This window comes from Cyprinus carpio, chromosome A20, assembly GCF_018340385.1.
Source record: "Cyprinus carpio isolate SPL01 chromosome A20, ASM1834038v1, whole genome shotgun sequence".
Taxonomy (NCBI): Eukaryota; Metazoa; Chordata; class Actinopteri; order Cypriniformes; family Cyprinidae; genus Cyprinus; species Cyprinus carpio.
In genome coordinates, this window is record NC_056591.1 from 17,946,909 (window position 1) to 17,971,996 (window position 25,088).

Sequence of the window (25,088 nt, forward strand, 5' to 3'; positions counted from 1 at the left end):
AAGACATTTGCTTATACTAGCATCCATGTCTGTGTGTGGTCTTGAACAAATCCATGACTGTCTATAAGTCACTGCAAACGAGAGGTAAAGGAAAAAGAGCTAGACGCAGAGAAAGAAAGAGAGTTAAATCAAAAGGGCACAATGGCCAACTTGAGAGGGCCAAATGATCCAAATTAAAACAAAGAGACGAGAACAAAGGTAGAATGAGAAATAAGAGAGGAGAAGACTGAAGTGTCTGACTTCAGCAGCGGAAAGTCCTCTTTCGTTTCCTGGACAGCTGAGGGTCTTATTATGGGATTAAAGCTAAACATTGGCCAAGTGGAATGTTCTGTTGGTTTGGGCTGTGATGTCTGTGTGTGTGTTTTCTGAGGTCATACTTGGGGGGGGGGGGGGGGTTGTTGGCTGCTTGCCCAGGGTGGCAGATCAGTTTCGTTGATGTCTGTGTGTGTGTGAAGCAAAAATGGGGATCCATAAGGAACAGCTGCTGTATATAGAGCACAGAGGGGCACTTAAAGTGCAAGGCGATTTTGATTTTGAAATTCAACTTGTCTCCAATGCATTTGCCACATTAAGTGCCAACAGACCACACCGCAACAACATTTATTTAAGCAAAAGCAAGGCCGCAGGTAATCACAGCCATGCTGTCCTTACAACAGCACAAATGCAAGTATGGATGCCCCGTTATTAAAAGTTTTGATCAAACTGATAATAATTTTCATGTTATAACAACTCACACTATAATGCAGAGTATGAAAAAATAGCTAAAAATTACATTTAACAGTGTTGTTAAATTTTGTAGTGTTTTTAAAAGATGAATTTTAGGTGTGCGTTAGATGACAGCGAAGTTAATCTAGATGTAAAAAATATGGAAAGTTAGACATGGTGAGTAAGATTTTCCTTTTTTGAAGAAGAAGAAATTAGTACTTTCATTCAGCAACAATACAATAATAAAATGTCAACTAGTGACAGTAAAATGCTTATAATTTTACAAAAAATAAGTTTTATGAATGAATGAATATACTTTATTGTCCCTTTTCAGGGAAATTCATCTTGGACAAGCATGAAATGGCCAGTACATAACATAAAACTCACATAGCACAGTACGACATACAATAACTTAAAAACAAATTAAAAGCTACAGTGTACCAATATAACATCTTATTTTTGCAATTCTCTATTAAAAAAATGTAACCGCAGTTGGCAGGGAAAAATTTTGTGCACATCAAGGGTCCTCAATCATCTCCCTAAGGGTAATGTTAAAATTCTTATGTAAAATATTAGTGTCATCAGCAACAATTTTCAACAATTTATAAGTTGTGTTCATTAAATTATCTAAAAATGATCATGGTTTCAGAAAAAAATATATCTTGGTTTCAGAGACATTATTAAACAGCAAAACTAATAATAGTAAGAAGAAGAAATGTTTCTTAAGCACCAAATTAGCATATTAGAATGATCATGTGACACTAAAAACTGGAGTAACGGCTGATGTAAATTTAGCTTTGCCATTACAGGAATAAATAACCTTTCAAAATATATTAAACTAGAAGTTATTTTAATATTGTGTAATAATATTTCACAATTTAATGAATTTACTGTATTTTTGCTCAAATAAATATGCTACAGTGTTTTTGGGCCTAAGATACTTCTTTCAAAAACATAAAAAAAAAAAAAACTTTACTGACTTCAATATAAATAACATCTTTTATCTAACCTCATTAAATAAACCATTACACTGACTCACACAAACACACACTCACGCAAAGAGAGGATGAGTGTCATTATTTAGTTTGTTTCATTTATTAATTTCTTTGTTCCTCTGTTGAATCACAGTGCAGCATTGGATGTGAAAGTCATACTGTGAGGGGAGTGTGTAGGGTGTGCGCTGACATCATTAGCTTGTGTGTGTGAGATGGCTTTAAGCTACAATGATACGTCCAGCGGTTACTCATACAACATTGTGCTACTGGTTACATAACAATCCCAAAATCTACCAAATCAGTTAGGTGGGTAAAATAACTCAGATTACCAAAATGTTTCCATAAGAACCCAGAGGAACCGCGTGCTGTCTAACCAGCCAACCAACAGTCTAACCAAACAGTTCAAATATGCAAATGAGGCCAATCGTGTCATTATAAACGATGAATGCATTCACCGAAAAGTCAACCTCCAGGCCTCTACACAACTCAGATGAAGGTTTTATTTAAGCACTCACTTCTCTATTTCCCTCTGAAAAAAAAACTGTTGAGAGCATTACTAAGTACATCTGCTCAGCCAGTGTTTCACAACAATATAATCACTCCAAAATTGTTCTGTTCATGCAACAGAAGCAGCTCGATTATTATCTGTATTAGTAAATGATTCAAGTCAAGCTATTTTTCTAGCCCTATTAATAGCCATTAATGACACATAACAACTAGAGTGATTAAAGTAAATATCACAGATGACAACTTTTATAACTTTCACAACAAAAAAAGTATTTTCACAATTTGTACGATTTTATTTATTAAATAAGTTTATCCATTAAATCTCCACCTAACCAACAGCAGCTTTGAGTGCAGCATAGACTGGTTATTGGGCGATATTACAGATTTATTTTTATTTAGGGCTTTTGGATGATATTCGGCATTTAAATGTGCATTTCCCAAATTTTCATATCTTAAAATAATCAGTCCTTTTTTCATAATGCACATTATAATGTTGTTTTGCCTAAATTCACTATAGAATTTAAAATAACTGATTTCAGTTTTTAGTTTTTTAGTTTTACTTTATTGGTACCATATCTATTATCGGTTGATATTAGAGGGTGTTTTTTTATTCATCGTATCAGTCAACATTGAATATTTATCAGTTGTTATTGGATATTTAATTGTATGCTCATTTTCCCAGTTTTAACATTTAGATTGCCTTTGCCATCATCTAATGCCTTAATCTTAAACATTAAAAATATAAATAATTTTATAACACTGTTAGATGTAATCTTTAACAGATCTCAAATGAATATTGCATGCTATGATTTATTTTTAGCTCTTTTATTTAAATTACTGATTTTAGTTTTCTGTGCTTTTATTATTTATTTATTTTGACAAAATACAATAGAATTTGAATATCTGTCTATCAGCCACAACAGGCCAGTGTATGCATACTGTATATAAGTAATTGCGAACAAATGCATTGTTTCTGAAGCTAATTTGAGAAGCTGCTTTTGCTAAGGTAAAAATCTGTGTTATTACTAATGGAAACATATATCCAACAATGAGGATGAACAAAGGAATACCAAAATACTCAAAGAAAACCCATGTAGAGCAGAGCCACATACAAAGAGAAGAAAGACAAAACCCAAATGACTCATCAGAGCAATCACTGAGAATTAGCATAGGTTTTGCATAGCCCAGCAAATTATCTTCTAAATCTGCATCTATTCCTGGACTCCTGTGTGATGCATGATTCTTTTATCTGCTGATAGATTGATTTGGTTGTATAGCTTCAGGCACAACACACACAACACATACACACACACCTCTTCATCATGACTGAAGTGACATGAACACAAAAGATTCCTGGTGCTCACATTGTCAGCCATCTGATTCATTAGTGTTCATTAGAGCACTACTATCACCACGACACCAGGGTCAGTCCTCATTGTAATCACAGCTGAGAGACTGACACCACAGGACACACACACACACACCTGTATCTGAATGGACTGTGTGTGTTTTTCAAACTCATCTGAACAGAAACAAAAGAGTCACAGGCGAGTTAGGGAGGCCGTCATTCATCCATCCCGATCTCTGCTATCAAAATCCAACAAAAGCGCTAGAGGGAAGAGACAAGGAAGAAAGAGGAGGAAGAGAGAGATGACAGGAGGTTAAAAGGATTTAAGGGCGACAGCTGCTGAAACTTTGTAATCCAACCATGTGATGATGTCACTCACGCTGGCAAGACGAGTGGGCAGAGTCAAGGATGAGCAGGACAAGGTCATCGGTACAAGACGATACAGACAAGAGCAGTTTCTTCAGCTGTCTGTGAGAGAGAGAGACAGATAGACAGAGAGATGGGCTGTGGAGCTAATGGCTTCATCAACATATGTGAGTTTTCTAAAGGTCAAGGTTGAACCTGGCGACCCTGAAGTTAAGCCTATCAATGTGTGTGTGCATTTACAACGTTTGGCTTTAAAAGTCTACTTGTAAACTTTAATGGTCCTTTACTGCTGCTTTTCTGCCTCATTTCAATAATGTGTCTAATTAGGGATTTGTTTAAATATTAACCCACAGATCTTTCTCAACTGACACATTTATGTCCTTGTAAATCTCAAAGACCCTAAGCATCGATATTGGAAGCATTGATATATTTATTTAAATATGCGAAATTGTTATTACCACTGTCTTCTTTAACCAATTTGTTATATACTTTATAATGTCATGTATATATCTGTATTTTATATATATATATATATAGAGAGAGAGAGAGAGAGAGAGAGAGAGAGAGAAGAGAGAGAGAGAGAGAGAGAGAGAGAGAGAGAGAGAGAGCACTATTTAATATAATAGTCATTATTTAATTGCTTTAAACAGTAGTAGTTGTTAAACACAGAAAATCCCAAATTATTACCATTTCAGAATATAAGATTTCCTTATAAATTAATGCAATATCCTTTAAAGGAACTAAAAAGAAGTCACAATAACTTAAGATTTAAGCATGAATCAGGCTGCATGTGTTAGGTGATGACTTGAATTATCAACCTGGTCTGTAAAGCTCTTCCTCTACTCCACTTCCCCCTTTTCTCTTCCCAGGAGTGCAACAAAGCATCATTGCAGAGGTCTTAATCCATTCCCTCAGTGGGCTGCTAATGAATTATTTGTTAATGACTTTAGGGATTTCCCAATGACACTTCAGTCAAGATGATGAGATGTTTGCTGGGTGCAGAGGAAGGGGCGGGGGAGGGTTTGGCAGACAGATTAGCCAGGTTTGGACTCACTGAACCAGGTGTGTGTGGGAGCCGGAGAGAAGGTGTGGAAGTAATTGCAGGGCACCGGGTTCAGCGACGAGCCTTGGTGATTTCTTTACTAGTTTTTGAGGCGTGTGACGTTTATTTTTGAAAATGGATCTGTGGCCTCCTAAAGAGTGAAGGTTTCCCTTTTCCTCTCTTGATCCCTTGTTTCTTTCCTGTTCCTCTAATAAAGGCTTGAAGCGTGCAGAGACGTGAGGGTTTCTCGGACACCCCACTGGTTTATGGGCCACCATTGCCAGACACTTTGACAGGTCAAAATGTTGCACTCCCGGGTCAAGAGGAGAAAAGGCCTCAGATCTGTGTGTGACCGACACATGTTTTAAAGAATGTACACCTTCAGTATAAACTAACTTCCTCACTGCAAAAGATTTAGACTAAAGAACAATGAAAGTTTGATATTAGAATGACAAATACAATTATTCTTATTTTTTTGTCACCTACCTTCAAAACTATATTTTTTTAATGAACACAGTAATTGAAATAAACCAAATCTCACAGCAGTGTTATTTTATATATTGATTCTTTTCTCTCACTCAAAAGAAAAAAATAATGTGTGTGTACATATATAAACAATATAATATATATATATATATATATATATATATATATATATAGATAGATAGATAGATAGATAGTAGTTGGTAATTCTAGTACTTCAACTTATGCTAAATGTATTTATTTCAGTTTTCAAAGCAACGTTTAAATTTTTCACTTTTCATCTTATATTATATTTAATTTTGTTTCATTTATTCTTTTTTATTACATTAGTTTTACTGTTTGTTAATGATAACAACACTGTCTCACAGATGCTTTTCAACCACGGTATCCCAGCATGCCAGAAATGAGAGGAGAGATACACTCAAGGCATTAATATCTGGGTTACATAATTCAGCCTTCAAGCTGGTGGAACAGTATGACCTTGAAACAAAGACTACAGAGACACACACAGATTCACACTGGATCCCAGAACAGTGAAGCCCTGCAGACACTGACCAGACTGATTTATTCTGCTTCTAACAATACAGCCCACCTAACCACACCTCTTTCTCTCAGTCTTTCTCTTCTCTGCAGTCTCTCCTGCTGTCCATCATCATACCTCTACATCAGTGGTCCCTTCCTCCTCCTTTCTGATGGTGCCTCAGTCTCTGTCTCAATCCTGGGCAACTGGGCACACTAGGCAATTTGGGCAATAGTTTCTGTCCTTTAAGACTGCTTCTTTTTAAATTGTACAATATGAGAGTGCTGAGATATGGTCATAACATAAAGGCACATAAATTCTAAATAATATAATAAGACACTTTACAGGACCACAGACTAAAACTGTTGATGCTATTAAAAAGGCTACTATTTATTGCAAATCATCCATTTGCCCCACAATAAAAGGATTCTTGTAACATACCAAAATGTGTCTCAGTTGGCAAAATGTTGTGCAACAAAAAAAAATCACACAGTATGCACCAGGGGCTTAAGGCAGTCTGGCAGTTTCAGCTGGTGCCAGTCTATTTCAATAACAGGTTGCAAGAAAGCAAGTGTGTGTGTGTGTGTGTGTGTGTGTGTGTGTGTGTGTGTGTGTGTGTGTGTGTGTGTGTGTGTGTGTGTGTGTGTGTGTGTGTGTGTGTGTGTGTGATCTGATCATAGGTCTATGTCACCCCTATGAGGCTGACAGTGGTATTACACATCCTATGGGGGTGGAGATAAAGAAAGAGAGGAGAGAGAGATGATGAAATCTTGGCTGCTTTTCAGCAACGAGCTGTACAGTGAGATCATCCCTTTTCTCTATACATTGAGCCTCGTTCACGTGCTCGCTCGCTCGCTCACTCCTACCATTATGCAAGAGAGAGACAGACGGGGAGAGAGGCGACATGGGGGAGAGGACAGGGAGACGTGGTACTGCGGGGCTTTACAAGGACACATGAAACACGTACTGTCTGGAATGCCTCATATGCTCTCACGTTTATACATGCACATTCAGCTCATGCTATATAAATAAATATTGATTTTTCCAGCACTCATGCAGCCTGCTCAAGTTACAGACAATGGCTCTTGGAAACAAAGACTAAAAACCAGTGTAAAACCCAATAATATATAAATTGTACATTTTTAAAAAATTACAAAAAAAATTTTAAATAACAATTCTGTTCAACAATCAATGTTTTATAATTACATATATTCCAAAAACAATAATAAAAATTATATAAAAAAAAAAAAATTATATAAATATATATATATATATAATATATATATATATATATATATATATATATATATATATATATAAAACTAAGAATAATAAAATAAATTATATATTAAAAAAATTTAACTGTACATTTATAAATTGTCCTAATATAATAATTTTATACATATTAATTTTATGAATAGAAAAATGTATACATTTAGGAATCTAATTGTTAAAGTGATGAATGTCTACAGTCTTGACAAAAACCATGACAAATACATTATTTAAATTTTAAACCATTAGATTTCTCTTATAGGTTGCACAATAACAAACGTGCCCTGCCAAAGATTCAATTTACAACGTCCCACATAATTACATGAATTTCAGATGATTTATTGCAGTTTATCTCTGCAGTTTATCTTTTCTATCGCAAACAAAATAACACAATTAAATAAAAATAAATAATAAAAACAATAATAATGGGTGCAGGCAACCCACAAACAGATATTCAAATAATCAAAAATGTTTCTGTATTATAAAAAATATTATAAATAAATTACAAAATTGACATCTTAAGAAAATAAAGATGTAAAACTGGGGTTATATAGGTTGTAAGACATATACTGAATGTGTAGAACAAAGCCTGCAGAATCCCAGGCAGGTGCAGTGAACAAAGAATCCCAGCTCTGGCTAAAAAAATTTATTACACAACCATAGAGCTGTACAATAAAGAGGCGCTGCAGGATTGGCTGAGATGAGCTTATGTCTGACTCCAGGTAATAAACCCAATGAACCTACTTTTTTTTTTTTTTTTTTTTTTTTTTCACTCTCTCTGTCTCAAATGTACACACATGCACTGGAGCACACATACACACACCTTCTCTTTTGTACAGACAAAGCCACCATCATTCTTCCTTACACTCCTTCGTCCTCTCCACTCTCTCCATGGACTGTTAACCTTGATGTTCTTTCAGCCAGCAGCCCAGCACCAAAGTATAGAGTTCATTTAAAAAAAAAAAAAAAAAAAAAAAAAACATGTTAGGACACACACGGTCTCTGCAACAAAGAAAATGTACAGTACAGGCTCACTGCTGGGCTTTTCAATAGATTCGGCATGAAAGCGCCAGGAATCATTAATCACCAGCAAGACCGGAGATATGAATTCATTGAGCACGTCACAGAGGGGTCATCTCGATCATTCAGCGGCATGAGGAGGGACGTTTCCTCTGCATTCCCACGACATCCGTGCAGGATTCCCAAACCTTACCACACACAGAGCCCGAACCGAACTCCGCGTACCTAACAAAGGTAGATGGCTCCCAGCATACGGGAGGGAGCCCACTACTGTCCGATCCAGTCAAAGCAAACGTCCGTCCCCGCACAATCACTCAGTATGGGAGAAGACAAGAGACAAAATTACCAAGCACAACCAATTAAACAACACAATGTCTTGAAGAAAGGAGAAATACAGAGAGGAGGAAAAGAATAGAAACGCAGAAATCCTTTCCTTTGTCACAGCCATGTTTGAAGCCTTTGTGCCCATGGAAATGTTTCAGGTTTAAGTGAATAGCCAGTGACGGGTGAGCAGAGTAGCGGGGCACATGAATTACTCCGGGAGGGGCGGCGAACGGCCAGAACAATGGCAGAGCGCCGGTTCGGGTTGGAGCTCTATTTGTGTGGCAGATGGATGCTGCTTTGCCTAATTTGTGTGCTGTACATGATAAGGGGCCCAGTCGGGTTTGGGTATTTTCACTGTCCAGTTGCACAACACATATACTAAGCCTGCCAGGTTCCAACCACCGCATGCACAAGTATTAAAAAAAATCAGTCTGATCAGAAGTGGGAATGCTTGCAAAAGGGAAGAGAGACACATACAGAAACCCTAATGAGTTTGGACACGGCTTCCCCTCACAGCGCTGCCGTTTGGTAACCGAGCTCAGGTTTTGCTGTCATTTCCATATCATTGCACAATCATTGTTGCTGGATCTCTTTAGATGTCCGACTCCATGGCTGCTGTTGCTTATTAGGAGGCCCTGAGGTCGTCCCGCTTGCCTCTGCCCTACACACAGTGTTCTGTTCGGGTGAGCGTTGTTGGTGGGTGAGGCGGGGGGCCAATCCCCCACAGTAGTTCCCAAGAGCGGAGAGCCGTGGGCCCCTGAGATCCCCCTCAGGGGTAGAGGCATCTGGATAGGGGGAGGAGGGGGCTCACTATTGTCAAAAGCCATCAGATTTCAATATAAAGCACAGAACTCAAGCGAAATCCTTTAGAGCGGCATTTTTCCACCATTTTTACCCTCTTTTTATAATTCCTTTCCCTTTATTTTTTCAGTGGTTGTTCTTTTAGTCCTTTTCTCATCTAACCCTCACTCTTTTATACTTTCTGCTCACTTGAATTAGATAATGCATGGCTCAGGTTTTAAAGGAATAACTCACCCTCATGTTGGAACACAAAATATAAATTTATGAAGGATGTTCTGCCTTTCCTATTATGATACAAGTAATTGAGAACTGCGGCTGTCAACCTCTATAATGTCAAGAAAGAACAATAAAAGCATTATAAAGTGGTCAATATGACTTATAAACTATAAAGTCTTCCGAAGTCATACAACAACAACTGGGTCTGATGTTAATTCCAATGAAGTCATTATTCTTTTAGAGAAGTACTGACAGTAGTGAACAAATCATTCTTTTGCACTGGATATTTTCAATGAGATCACTTAATCTAGTTCACAAAAACAGTCTGAACGATTTGTACATGAATTGAAATGATCTTATTCTCGCTATGCTTACACCAATATAATCTGTTAGCAATTGGATTTAAGGCTCAAACAGAATGAAAAGCCTTAATGGAAACACATCAATTGATCCCAATGAGCGCGATCCAAATGAAATTTCGATCTGATTAAACATGGAAACGAATATGTGAATCAAACAGCAAAGTTTAAAGAGTCTAAAGTCAGATTGAATTCATTCGATTGAGGAAAATTTGTGTACGTAAACATACCTAATGATCTGGTTGCGGTGTTCTGCTCACAGTGTTTTTTGTCATTTTGGAGCTTGACAGCCCCAAGCCTCATTCACTTTCATTATATCACTTTAAAAAAAATCAGGTTTGAAATGGCAGGATGAGTAAATAATGACAATTTACAAAAAATCTGGGTGAGCCATCCATTAAAATATTGTGAGCAGGCAAAGAACGGGGAAGATACAAGATGAAAAAACACCACAAATGCGCAAAACCTCAGCCAACTCAGTCCCTCTCCATCGCAGAATTGTTACATAACTGCAGATATTAAATAATTATAAAGTAGAGCTCACATATTATATTACATCACATATATTTGATGCAAATGTTTCATTCCTAACAAACATTTACCATGGTATTCCTTACCATAATTCCTGCCAAAACAACAGTCAATTACATTTATTGCTACAGCTGTAAAAATATAGGCCTAATATAATAAAATCTGAAGGGAAAGATGTTCATTTCAAAAACAGTCAGCCCAAAATGATCAAATACCTGTTTCCATTTATAACGGCATCACTGTATTACAGGACATGATCCAAGTGTTTGTGTGCTAGACAGAAAAAAAAAAAATAATTACGCAAAAGACAGAAAAGGATAAAGAGAAACACAATAATCCATAAATAAAGCCACAAAAGACACCTCGAGAGAGAAACGCTAATGTTTGTGGAATGAGATCTGCATCGCTGCTTGAGAGAGCTCTCTGTTCAGACACCCAATTAGCCAATCAGCAGCCACAGCTCCACAGGCCTGTAGATTCTAATTGGCAGCTTCCTCCTCCCTTTGCTTAACATGTTTTGTTTTTGTGCATTCAGAGGAAGGAAAGCCTCATCTGCCTCAACACACGAGTGTGAAACTCGCCGGCCCTTGCACAACAATGCAGCCACTTATCTGCATATGACAGGGCCAATTTAAATAAAGAGTACATGTAAAACAGGGGGAGGAGTGCACTTTGTTAAAGCAATCCTAATTGGTGCAGAGATCTGTCGGCCAATCAAAGGCTTGTTTGTGTTCTGGCACACCACAGAAATGCATTTCAGAGTTACGTACTATTGATTGCGATAACTGTAAATCATCACGGATAAAATGAACAAAGCAGCAACCCTTATGTTCTGTTTGGGGTCTCAGATGGTCAAAGATTCAATAATAACTAATTAATCAGGGAAGTGGATTTAAATATTTTAGCGGGAATATAATACTTTAATTTTGAAATTACTACAATACTGGGCCACTCTATGTCTACTCAAACAAGAAATCTTTTTTCACTAGTCAGATCTACATACACTACTGTTCAAAAGTTTGGGGTCAGTAAGATTTATTTATTTATTTATTTTTTAATTTAAAGAAATTAACGCTTTTCACCGAGGATGCTATAAATTGACCTAAAGTGACAGTAAAGATGTTTACAAAAGATTTATATTTCAAATAAATGCTATTCTTCCTATTCTTCCTGAAAAACAAATCTTCAAACATTTCAAAATAATTCGAAATATTTCTTGAGCACAAAATCAGAATATTAGACAGAAATACATTTTAAAATATATTAAAATAGAAAACAGTCCTTTTAAATTGTAATAATATCTCATAAAATTCTATCAAATAAATGAAGCCTGAATTTTGACTTTTGATTTGACCATTTTCCCTCCCTTGAACTTTTCGCAGAAGATGTTTCATTGGGTCTGTGAGGGAGAGACAAGCATGAAGACATGCAAACATACACGAGACCACCCCAACTCTCATGACTGCTGTGGAATGTAGCGTTACCAATCCCCCCCCCCCCCCCCCCCCCCCCCCCCCCCCCCCCCCCCCCCCCCCCCCAAAAAAAAAAAACTCTGGGGTCTCCCCTTAAAAGCTCAAAGAAAAAGGAAGGGAAACCTTCTTTATCCTTGTCCATATAAACCTGAGAAACACACTGAGGAAACATCCTGCCCTGGAACCATTTTACAATGCTTTTGATCATGGAAACTTCCCCCAAACTTACCGAGACGGGGTCCAGGAGGAGAACCGGGCAGATTTGTCCTATTTATGCAGTTCAAATTCCGGTTTCAAACTAAGGGGGAAAAAAAGCAAGCAAGGCATCTGTCTCTGGGAATGTTTGGTGGGTAAATTACACATTACCTCGAAAGCATGTTTCAGTTCCTCAAAGTCGCGTTTCCCAGGGCCATATTTATGATGTGAAGAACTTCCCACTACAACAATAACACAACCCCTGTGAGCATGAGGCCTTTATGAAGTGCGCAGATGCCACACATCATCACTCCAACAAAAAGGATCCACTTCAACGTCACACAAGAGTGTTTGTGACTCACTGTAAATGGGAGCATTGTGTGTGAGCTTGAATATAACTGACCTGGTTCTCAGTCACTTTTAATCTGATCCCAGCACGGGACTTTATATGACATGTCATGTATGGACATATAGATCAAAAACCTGGATAATAAGATTGTATTTCCTGTGTTCCTGTAACACAGATACACATATTCTCATGGTTCGGGGCAATTTAATGGGCTCTAAGATGTTCCTCATTGCAAGTGCTCCATGTGCATTTTACCCGCCATAGCATGTGTTTCTGATGAGCGAATATAGATCTGAATTTCAAATAAAAGTAATGGTGAGCAGACGCTGTGTAGGTGGGAGAGCATTCCTGAGAACTTAGGTAAAGGGGAAGCGGAATTAAAAATATCCCGGTCTGCTGGCTCTGCTCCAGGTGTGTGAACCAGTGGGAGGCCCCCGCAAACAGTTAACGGAGCAGATGAACGGTAGCGGGCGCTGGGCGCAGCGGATCCCGGTGACATTTCAAGCAGGAGGCTGTTTCAGCACAAGACACGATGATTAATGACTAGCATTATCCCTACTGAGAGAAAACACACCACTCACAGCCCCCCCCCAAAAAAATATACATGTGCTTCTTCCTCCGAGAATAAAGGGATGAAAAGAACAAGTGTGGGGACGTTCTACTCCCTTCATCCTCTCGGCTCCATGTGTACTGTGGGTAAACTCATACATATGGCACATCTGAGGGTAATCATCTCACACACACTCTCCCTTTATCTCGCAGAAGAGATATTTATTACTTTGTCTAGAGCGGAGATTGTGTGTCACTGAGCTGAGCTACGGGGTAAAACAGACACAGGATATGTTCAGAATGGAATTCTAACTTAGAGCAAGAAAAGTATGAGAAACAGTGAGTAAAAACAATAAAATGAGTTTAAAACACATTGGGTCTCAGTCACTAAGTGTGTGTATGCACAGATTTGTGCATGAAATCTGCATTTTCACAAATAAATCATGATTCACCAATGTCTCTAATGCTGAAAATTTATTCTAAATTTACAAAAAAAAATTTTTTTTAGAGAAATTTCCAGTTCATTCCTATATGGGATTTTCTGTAAAGTCTGAGTTGGCAAAAGTAACCAATGGGGCGGAGCTTAACGAAGGGTTGAAAGGGTAATTCACCGCTGGAAAGATGGACTTTTCATTTAACTATGCAGTAGAAGTGCAAAAAAAAAAGTGTTACATGACTAGAGAAAACAAAGAAAGGGTGCTATGAAATTCCCTTTGGCCAAAAATGTAGGGAAATTTCAACACCCATAATGTCCAGGGCTCCAACTGTCTGTGGCCAGGAATACAAAAATGTAAAGTAGAATCTGTAAGAAAAACACTAAAGCTGACAAACCAACCGGGAGAGAACACAGAGGTAACACAGAGTTCATTTGCATGTACTACAGATAAAGCTGATTCAAAATAGGTGAACTTGTCCTTTAATAATCAAATAAGAAGTTAAAAGGTAGTTAAAGAAAATCATAGTTAATATTGCTTCCAGATCATAATGCACTGCATTGTGGGATACAGTATCTCGTGCAGTGCAAGCAGGTCATCCAGGTATTCCATGCAAAGAAAGAAATCTGCATGCTGTGCATTATACTGCAAGGAATAGTTGACCAAATCTGTTCTTATGAAAAAACAAACTCATCTACATCTTGGATGGCCTGAGGGTTTTCAGCAAATTTTTTAATTTTGGGGTGAACTATTCCATTTATGCTTTTTCCTTTCAGGATATGAACACTCCTCTGCATAAATCACATTCACGTACACATTTATATACAGTGACTGAGTACAGTACAGTAACAGGTTTCTAAACCTTCCTCCTGTCTCCGGTACCTGGGTAAGGCATTTCCACAGCAGGCTGATTTCATAATAACATGCTGCATGGGTGGGTGCAACCTAATGCATGCTAAAGTGTGGCCGATCAATGAGGATAGAGACTGCACTAGAATTTCGCTTTCTCAGCACACCGGAGGTCGGAGCTCAGTCTGTTCACTCTGACCTCCACAGACCAGAGTACATCTGTCCGACCTGACTGATGATGACCACCTGCTGTAGTTCTGCTACTGCAAAACTCACATACATTCAAAACTACTTACATTAAATGCCCTCTTTTAAAGGATGTTCACCAAAAAAAATTATATAATTTACTCATCCTTTATGTAGATTCAAACATGCATGACATTCTTTTAACACAAAAGAAGATATTTTGAAGGATGCTTGTAAAGCTGTTTTTTGTCCATATACTGAAAGTCAACGGGATCAAAATCAACATTGGGGATTGGATTCCATTGACTTTCATTCTACAGAGAAAAAAAAAACACTGAGGCATTTTCAAAAAATACTTTCTTCTGTGTTCCACAAAGAATAAAAGTCATACGAGACTAAATCGATGAGTTATGTAATCAGATTACTTTTTTTCAAGTAACTAGTAAAGTAACGCATTACCTTGTCTGGGTCTTTGTTTTCTGTGTGTGACACAAGCCAGCATATCTCTTCGTAATGTGACTAAACAGAACGAAACACGACTCTCAAAACTTCACACATGACTGAGCAGATAGCATGTGGCCTCACAGTCACCTCTGACCTGGATCCACTACAGCATCATTTTTTTGGATTTCAACCCTGACCTTAACGGATAGCATTTGGGCTTCATTGATCATCTGGCCAAGGCAGTCTTTTGTGGTCACTGACATTCCTGTCCCAAAAGGTTGCAGAGAGATCCTATAATACCAGTGACCTCTCACCTTCAGGACCGGTCATGGAGTTTGGGTTAATCCAGTCACTGCACTGTGCATCAGATGACGACAGTTAGTGGCGCTTATGAGAAAACAGCTCATCACTCATCATTGATGTTTTGATCTGTTCGATCATCAGTTCATCAGGACAAAAAAGGTATGCTTGGAATGGCATACTACATACATACTTTTTTGTAGAGGGGTGGGGGTGGAGTAGTATGCATATTTTTTGTATACATGGAACAAATAAACATTTTACGTTCTGCAAAAATGTGCAGTATACAGCAAATTATGATGCACTGTATCCCAATTGCAGCATAAATCACAGGGCTGTTTCCCAAAAGTATTGTAAGCAATTTAGTAAGCAAATTAGTGCAAATCTAAGATCTGCACAGGCTTACGATGCTTTTGGGAAATTGCGTCCAGAATAGTTAAAGAACAGTAAGCAGTATTTAGTACATAATTTAGCACACATAGTGCAGTATAAAGTAAGCAATTCACTAATACGCCATTGCAAAAAAGACTTGGGCTGTATCCAAAATCACCCCATATAGCCTCCTTTATTATATGCAGTATTCCTCTACAGTCCTCTATAGGGAGTAAATGAAAACAAGTGAGAGAATACGGACACTTTTGAGTTATTTGTGCTTACTATTTAATAAACATCTGACACTTAGCTAACTGGCAAATTCTAGTAATGAAATTGATCACTTTCATAGAACTTAAGTTGTATTAAACAACTAAAAATCAATTAAAAAAGGAACCTACACCTGTCTGATTTCATTGTGAACAGCATTTACTGTCACCCGACCATCACAGTGCATTGTGGGTATTCGCTAGCCATTGCGTACATCAGCTGTAAAAATCATTGTTATTGTGCATTATGGGGTTTAACGAGTGCACTCCATAATAACCACTTTGGTTTCTTGCATCACTTCAAATGGCTGTACATCAAACAGGGCATTATGTATGAGTAGGGGGGTGATTTATGGATACTGATGTAGGACATATTTTAGGAACCCTTGGTTAGACAGTGCAAGTGATATTTTCACACTGTATACTGAGCACATAAATTAAATTAACTTTAAAACACAAACAACAGCCTTCATAGCCACACAAAGCTGCTAGAAATGAGAGCACACACAAAAAAGCAGCATTAGCTGACAAGTGGGGAAAAAAATCAGCTGATGTAAAACCCACTCAGACAGAGAGTGATGACTGAAAATGTTCATATTTACTCAAACCAAGGAAATTATCTCTCGTGTATGTCTAAAGTACAGCGCTGACCCTTGTGCCTCTGACTCAAAATCTATTAAAAACCGCCTCACATGCTCTATGGGTGTCTCTTGGAAAGCCATATAAAAATGGGCAACGGCGATGAAAAGCACAAACATCATCTTCTCATTACAGCAAAACGAGACGCCTTCGCTGCTTGTTGAAAACTTTGTGTATTTAACTTGGTACTCCTAAGGTTGGTGAGAGTCGGTTTTACTCTGGGGAATCGACTCCACTGGGGATTAATCAGCTGGACCTCAGTACCTTAGTCAGTACACTGACACTCAAGTTTGCTCATTCTAAGGCTATCATTGTCACAATGTTAAACATTCCCACAAAGAATCGATAAATAAACGAGCATCGGTAACTTACCGGTTACGTTGTCATGTTTTCTTCAGTCACGACTCACGAGTCATAAATTAAAGTAAACAAGAGCATATTCCATTATGCCAGCAAACATAGTTAATAAATAAAACTGATATCGTTTGATAAAATTATTCTATCACGTTATACAGCGATATGTTGATAAATGTCAAAGGCGTTTTAATCCGTGACCAGATTCATTAACTGATTGACTGTGTCCACTACCAGTATTTTGATTCATCCCATTGAATTGAATCTTTTGAATCTGTTCACCAAAAAAGGCTCTTTCTGTAGGTTACACCATTACACCAGTAGGTGGCGACCAAGCAAGTTATGAGTGAATCTATGAATCAATAACTCAGAATGGTTTTAAAAACAGCCAGTCGTTCACAACCAAACACCAACAGCTCTCCTTTAAAATACTGACCTTCAGATAAACAAGTATAATAGCTACTTGACTAAGTGATCAACGCGACTTGTGTTTTTCACCATTAGATTCACTGCAGACCTGCTGAAAATGCTTTACAGAAACTTATGTGTGCTTACAGTTACTGCATATGCATATAGTATAGCTTACAGTATACATGTTTTATATCTATATATTACTATTTTTACCTGGCTGTATACTTATATTATTTTTAAAAAGGCTATATAAGCTAGCTTGTCATTTATATCAATCATGTTACATTAATCTGCAAGATATTGTTTCAATACACTTTTTTTAAGAATCAAGAAAACCATAGTAGAATCAACTATAAACCTGGAATAGCTCATTCCCAAAAATTCTAAATGTAGCCAGGGGATAATAGAAATTATTTAAAAAGGGCAGAGATAAATGGAATCTAGAACCAATATGAATGTTTTCAACAACACCATCTTATCTAAATTCAAAAAGTCAAAAGACATCCATGCACTTAAAAACCAATAACAAGGTTTGCAGGAACTGTCACTTCCACAGAGGATGGTAAAAGGCACAAGAAAGGGCCTTTCATGCTGTGGCCCTACAACATTTTTCCACAGGTCATAAATAGACTGAAATTAAACATGTTTTTGATTAGCATGTGAAGTCCTGAAAAAGTGAGACACATGAACCGAAGCAGACCTGCACAATGGATTTGATTGTCAGTGGTGCACTTCCTCTGAGACCGCACTGACCTGTTAGCCCATGACCACCAGCGGTGACAGTAGACAACTACATTTCAACAAATCCCTGATCTTTAACCAGCCATAAACTCTGTGAATGTATTACTTCACCTTTAAATCCAAAACCAGCTGTTACTGTACCAGTTCTGACCCAGAGAGGGTTTGACAGAGCAACTGAATGGTGCACAGTGATTTGTGGTCGGTGGGGAATGGCTAAGCTTCAGCAAGGGAGTGCTTCCTGTGTCATCTTGTGAAAGGCAATTTTACAATCTGAGCGGGCTTTATGGACAGCAGGAGAGAGATCTCAATGCCCCGATGTACTTTAACAGATATGACTCTATTCTCTCCCTCAACACATAAATCGACACACGTTAACCATGTTTCTGAACTAACTTTTAAAGAAATCGTGTAGATTAAGCCCATATGCAAAAGAGAGAGGGGGAAGAATAGTATGCATTGTCACAGTTCATTTTAAAGGGATGGTTCACCTAAAATTAAGAATTCTGTCATCTACTCACACTCATTCCAAATCTGTGTGACTTACTTTTCTTCTGTGGAACACAAAATTAAGACATTTGAAGACAGCTTTTGTTCATATAATCAAAATCATAGGGTCCCAAACAACACTGGACCCCACTGACATTCATTAGGAAGTAGGTCATCTCGGTACTTTTTTTTCCTACTCTTTTATGACTACTGTGAATATGGATATACTTCTATTTTTGACACATACACTTTTTCGCCTACTATACAGTAGGGATGTATGCGATTTCGGATGCAGCCATGGTCATCAAACACCCTGCAATGACTTTACCAATTGCCTCTTTCATTTGGAAGGCGGGACTTCCTTAACTAGGAATACAAGGCAATACAAATGGCCCGTCTTAGCTATATACTGTCTCTAAATATTTGACCTAAGATACACTAAGATTATTAGTCGAGTCTTTCAAAAATCAATTTTATTGGAATTCTATACTAAATAATGTTAACTACAGAAAGGCCCAGTTGTTGCCCTACAAATTCAATAACAATACAAATTGTTGCCCTAAAACTTTAATTAAAGTAAGATAAATTTATCTTACTTAAAATTAACTAACTAACATTTCACTCTTACGTTTATGGAACTGGGAAAAGAATGCATAATTTGTAATAATATTATTGACGAGTCTTCATGATGTTTTTTTTCCGATATATGTGTGTGTGTGTGTGTGTGTGTGTGTGTGTGTGTGTGTGTGTGTGTGTGTGTGTGTGTTTATGTATGTATATAATTATTTAAAAATAAATTCATTACAATTTACCAATGCAATCAGTGGAAGACCTCACTCCACCAAGTCAATGTAAACAGCCTGTTTTAAGCATCATCGTGCGTGTGTGTATGTATGTGTGTGTGTGTGTGTGTGTGTGTGTGTGTGTGTGTGTGTGTGTGTGTGTGTGTGTGTGTGTGTGTGTGTGTGTGTGTGTGTGTGTGTGTGTGTGTGTGTGTGTGCGTGTGCGTGTGTACATTTGTGTTAAGGGTTATGAGACAGATATGAGAGCACTGAGAGCAACACTAGTCTTTCATGCTGTTGTTTTTATGATGCACTCAAAGCGGCACTTAAAATTAACAGAGGGAGAAAGAAAGAGAATAGATCCATGCTGCACATGCAGCAGCCTGCAAAAACATATTTTATAGTTCTTTAACAGATGTTGATGTCTTTTTTAAATATATATTTTATGCAATTAATTAAATTTAATCACTTTGTTGTTTTTTACCCATGCTTACCAGCACTAAAAGAAACAGCATGTGGCAATTTGAGCACGGCGGTGGGTGTAAATCAAACACACGGGCTCCGACACCTCTTTCAAGGTGTTTGACATTCCGACTGTGGGCTCAGATGTAGAAGCATTTCAAAGGTACCATGTGATGGAACGCCACATGTGCTAATGAGAGAACGTTGGTCTGGGACTTGTCACCAGATAATCCACCAACTTTCAAGCCTGAAATAGGTTAAAGTGGCAAGAGAGAGAGAGAGAGAGAATGAAACAGAGCATTACAGTGCTAAACAGCAGTACAGTTTTCACACACTTCTCTTATCTCGTGCCCAGGCTAACCGAGACCCCCAGGCTACTGACAGCGGAGAAAGAAAGAGAGATGCTGAACATCAGCAGAGACTGACATGCTTCTCTTATCTCTCGCCCAGGCAACTGAGAGAGAGATGGCAACAGTCATGACCCTTTACACAGTGCCACAGACAAGCAAAAGCTAAACACCATAACCATCTAGATCGCTGAAGAAGTTGTAAAGACCCTCAATTTAAATATATTAATAGCGAAGTCTGTAAAAGTTTAATAGTGATGTTTTAACATTAAAAACCAAATGGCGCTGCCAAGAACAGCACAGATTCACAGCTGCACAGGCTATATTTACACTCTAACAAGAACTGCAGGTTACATTTTTATTTGAACATTAACTGCAGGCAAGAATCCAAATGTGTGTGAGTATCCACATGGTAAACCCATTCGCTCTTCATGCCTGCTCAAATGTGTTTATTGATGAATAGAATGAAAACACCCACTAGTCCATTTATGTAACATTATACAGGGTAAATTTAGCATGGTAGATTATCCAGCTGTCCTATGTAGCCTAAACCACTGTGTTTAACCAACACTAGAGACCAATATGTGAATTTAATAAAGCTTGTTCAGATTTGTTGTCTGTCTAATCAGGGTTCTTTTAGTCTCTATGCGAAGCCAAGCAGGAATAGATTGAGGGCGGTCCATGAGGCTGAGTGCACAGGGTTCAGTCTTAGTTACCATTCACTGGAGAAAACATCACTCATGAAATCATTTACTTAACAAAACGCAGAAAGCAGAGTTCAGATTCACAGAGCAGAAAATAATTTTCCATTTGATAGAAACATCTTCATATGAGCCTATTCTGAAGAAAAGTAGGGTAAATTCATATGATCTCACTATGTCGCGTGTTAAGTTATCATCAAAATATTTTAGGAATATTCTGCTTTTATACAAGTTTTTTAAAAGGAAAAATGTCTAAACTTGGCAGTACGATCAAAAAAACAAGTCAAGAAAGAGACATTAAAAAAAGATCACAATAGAGATTTATTTTTGCAGGAATGTGTTGGAGGGATGAAACTGGCCCTGTCCCAAATGGCACACTTCATGTCAGCTTCTTGCGGACTTACAATGGCCACTACGTGCAAGTGACCGTTAAGTCCATGAGAACGTAGGGTGTCCCATTTGTCATTTTAGCTTTCAGAAGGGTGCTGGCGACCGCCCCCTTTGCGGCTGCTATGCACCCTTGATGCGCACTTCTGCTGAGCCCGTTCTGAGGGGAGCTCCACGGCAGACTTCTACAGACTTTGTGATTGTCCCAAATCACATTATAAACTCTCGTGGTCTTGCTCTGAGTCTACACTTTCATGACGTAATGCCGCTTTGACTGTCGGGTAGAAGTCTGCTGCAGAGCTCGCCCTAGTGCAGGCTCAACAGAATTGTGCATCAAGGGTGCATAAGGGGTGCCCACGAGAACCCTTCTGAAAGCTAAAATGACGAATGGGACATCCCATGGTCTCGTGGACTTAACGGACACGCGCACACTGCAGCCATTGTAAGTCCGCAAGTGCACATGAAGTGTGCTATTTGGGACAGAGCCTTCGACAGTCAAGGTGGGATTACATCACAAAAGTGTGGACTCGGAGCAAGGGCTTAGAGGGTTTAGAGGGTTTAGGGTGCGAGTTGGGACAGGGCCGCTGCATGTGAAATTGCACACTTCCTTACTATATAGTAAGCAAAAAGTTCCCAGATGACCTACTACTTCCAGTAAGATTTGGAAATTCACATCCTGACCTGTGCACACTGTCCTATCCCATGAGGACACAGGAGAGGATTTGTGAATGCCAGAGAAGCTTCACTACTGACACTGTTAGGTCACATGACAATGACAACATGACCAATGTATTATGTCCAGACTGCATTAATACTACACACATTCATGCAACATGGAAAATACTTTAATGGTTCTGAAATAATTCCTTATTCAAAAGAAGTACCTAATCAGAGATTTTGCAGGCCAATTCAGATGTTAGCATCGCATTAGGTTCCCTCACACACACACACACTCAAAACCAATAGTATTTTTCCAATGGTTTTGGATAATTGCAGAAAATAAACTCTTGGACCAACACAAGATAATGATTCTTAATATGTTTTGTTCATCAAGATAACTAATCTAATTTTCACTTTTTAAAAGCATTCATCAAAATGTGTTTTGTTGTTTAGTTAACATTTTGTAGGGCGCTTGAGTATTATCTGCATTCAGAAAAATACTTTGTATAAATAGGCTACTATATATTGAAAAAAAAAAATATATACTATATATAGGCTACTATATATATATATATATATATATATATATATATATATATATATATATATATATATATATATATATATATATATATATATATATATGCCATTGTTATAACAAGCAGTATGATTTTAAAAGTTACAAAAAAAGGATCATTTAGACTTTAGAAACAACCAAGGTTAATGAAGACAGCATGCAAATAGTTTAAAACCAAATTGAACAGATGTAAACACACATAGGAAGCAACTAACACTTTAAGATGTGGAATGGATGTTTGATCATGCTACACTGAACAAAAGGCTTTAGAGAGTATTCCCAAAGATCAATCACTTTTAAAACGTTTATTCAGTAATCAGCCAAACTCAAAATAAAACAAATCCCAATCATGTGAACCAGTCAGTTTCTTTAGCGCCTTAATCTCAACCATATGCTCAAACTTTTGCCCTCTGCTCTCAGCTACCGGGCACCGTTAGACACAATGACGCATAAACGGAGAGGCGCCTGTGGCTCCTTGCTCTCACCGAAACGGATACGCTGGAGTTTTACACGGTGATTAATCACACAGGCAGACACGCTATGCTGAACATGCCCCCTGATCACCTCCACAGCGGCCGCCGGGCCATAAGGAGGTGGCCTGGCCGACACAGAGGGCACTTTGTGCAACGAACACAAGCGATTGTTGGTTGGGGCGACAGGGTCCAGTTGTACACATGAAAGTGAACATTGTGCAGCTGTTTTGACAACCTCGACGAGTGACGCTGGGGATTTCCTGCTCGGCAGACTTTACTTTCCCTAAACGATTATACAATCTGTCACAAAAGCCTTTCTCCTCCTTGGGAAGAGTGGACATCGCCCGCCATCTACTGGTGGATTCGAGGGAGTGCACGTGACTTGACGCAGAGCAACCTACAAACGATCCACTACAAATTTACTTTGGACAGTGCAAGCAAGTGCACACATAAAGCTTTTGAAACTCAGATTTCAAGTAAAAAGATAAAAATGGAATTGGAAATGTATTGAAGGTTGAGACAGATTAAAAGTAACTCAGTTTTCGACTTTGTGCTGCAGTGATACAAAAACAAGGTAAAAAATAGAGAAATAAATAACAGTCAAAACAAATGCACACTTCAAAATAACTTAACTTTAAAATAACTTAACTTTAAAATAACTTTGTCTATGCTAATATATTTTAAAATGTCTTTTTTTTTATCCTGTAATGAAAAAGCTGAACTTGCAGCAGCCATTACTCTAGTCTTTCAGAAATCATTTTAATATGGTGATTTGGTGGTCAAGAAACATTTATTATTAATGTTAAAAACAGTTGTTCTGTTTATTTTTATGGAAAGCATAATGTATTTCTTTGATGGAAATAAAGTTTTAAAAGAGACATTTATTTGAAGTATAAATGTTATATAATGTTGAATTGTAAATGTTTTTATAAATGTCTTTACTGTTACTTTTGGTCAATTTAATGCATCCTTGCTGGAAGAATTATTCAAAAAAAAATAATAATAAAAAACTGTACTGACCCCAGACTTCTAAACATATATAGCCTTCAAAGTATGCATTGAATCCAAGTGCACCAACACAAATCACCAGCATGTAATTGGTTTAACCAAACAATTGCTTATGCTTCTTACAATACATTAACCAGGTCAGCCAGATTGACAAGAAAGATCATGCTGGTTCTGCTGGACAGCACGATACAGATCTTAGCTGGTCTTTTCAGCAGGGATAGTCTAAATAAATCAGTTAAACCATCAACCCTTTCTTGAAACTGTTTCCAAAGATCCTGATCTGACCTGAATCTTTCAGTAGCTGGGTGGCTTCACATCAAAAGGCACATCTGTAGAAACTCTCCACTGGCATCCTAACGGCTCCATGAGCACTGGCACTACCACATGCCAAAGGAAAGGACCAATAATCTTCAACAAATAAATGAAACACAGCTTTATAATGTGTGCAGACCACCACACACGATGAGGGAGACACTTCAGGCCGTGCGGTTATGTTGGCATGGTATCGTCTTTGAGGAACTGCCAGCAGCTCTTGGATTTGACTGGCGGCGGATGTGGATGAGCTGCACTCTTAAGAGCATTTGTGTGGCTTGATTTGTCATGGTTAAATTTCTAATTAAAAGCCACGTTAGTGCCAGGACATTGGCAGGTGCGTGTTGCTTATGTGAGTTATAATCTCTCCAAAGATGAGACATATTGCATTCAGGCAATGATGAGAAGAGATGAGGTGGAAAACATGTTTAAAATCACAACTACAAAAGAGCTATAACAGACAAGGATTGATTTGTGCAGCCTGGAAATTGCTTTCATTTGTGCAAATGAGAATGTCTTAAAACTTTTATAGCATGTCATATAAAATCCATAGTTTTTTTTTTTTTTTTTTAAGTAAAAATGAAAATAAAGCATGAACCTTTCCAAAACACACTACTGTCAAAGGATTAGAATCTTTTTTTAAATGTTTTTGTAAGATATTTTTTATGATCAACATTTATTTGAGCAAAGATACAATGAAGCAACATTGTGAAAATTTAAGATTTTTTTTTTTTTTTTTAGTATATTTTAAAATGTAATTCATTCCTGTGATGGCAAAGCTGAATTTTCAGCATCATCAGTCTTTAGTATCACTTGATACTTCAGAAATCATTTTACTGT

At 37.8% G+C, this 25,088-nt stretch overlaps 1 long non-coding RNA gene across 5 annotated transcripts; it reads right to left on the reverse strand.

Moving 5' to 3' along the window:
- Positions 1 to 1,611: 1,611 nt before the first annotated feature.
- LOC122148993 lies at positions 1,612 to 24,978 on the reverse strand. Of its 5 annotated transcripts, XR_006162771.1 has the most exons (7): positions 16,920 to 17,252; positions 12,191 to 12,259; positions 10,705 to 10,762; positions 8,062 to 9,367; positions 4,380 to 4,431; positions 3,935 to 4,023; positions 1,612 to 3,816 (listed from the first exon to the last, which is right to left on the reverse strand). It is a non-coding gene; the product is annotated as an uncharacterized LOC122148993 (long non-coding RNA). The 5 variants fall into 5 exon arrangements; XR_006162770.1 differs by lacking the exons at positions 1,612 to 3,816; positions 3,935 to 4,023; positions 4,380 to 4,431; positions 16,920 to 17,252 and adding an exon at positions 24,222 to 24,978 and having other exon boundaries at positions 7,870 to 9,367; XR_006162769.1 differs by lacking the exons at positions 1,612 to 3,816; positions 3,935 to 4,023; positions 4,380 to 4,431 and having other exon boundaries at positions 7,870 to 9,367; positions 16,920 to 17,312.
- Positions 24,979 to 25,088: the final 110 nt, after the last annotated feature.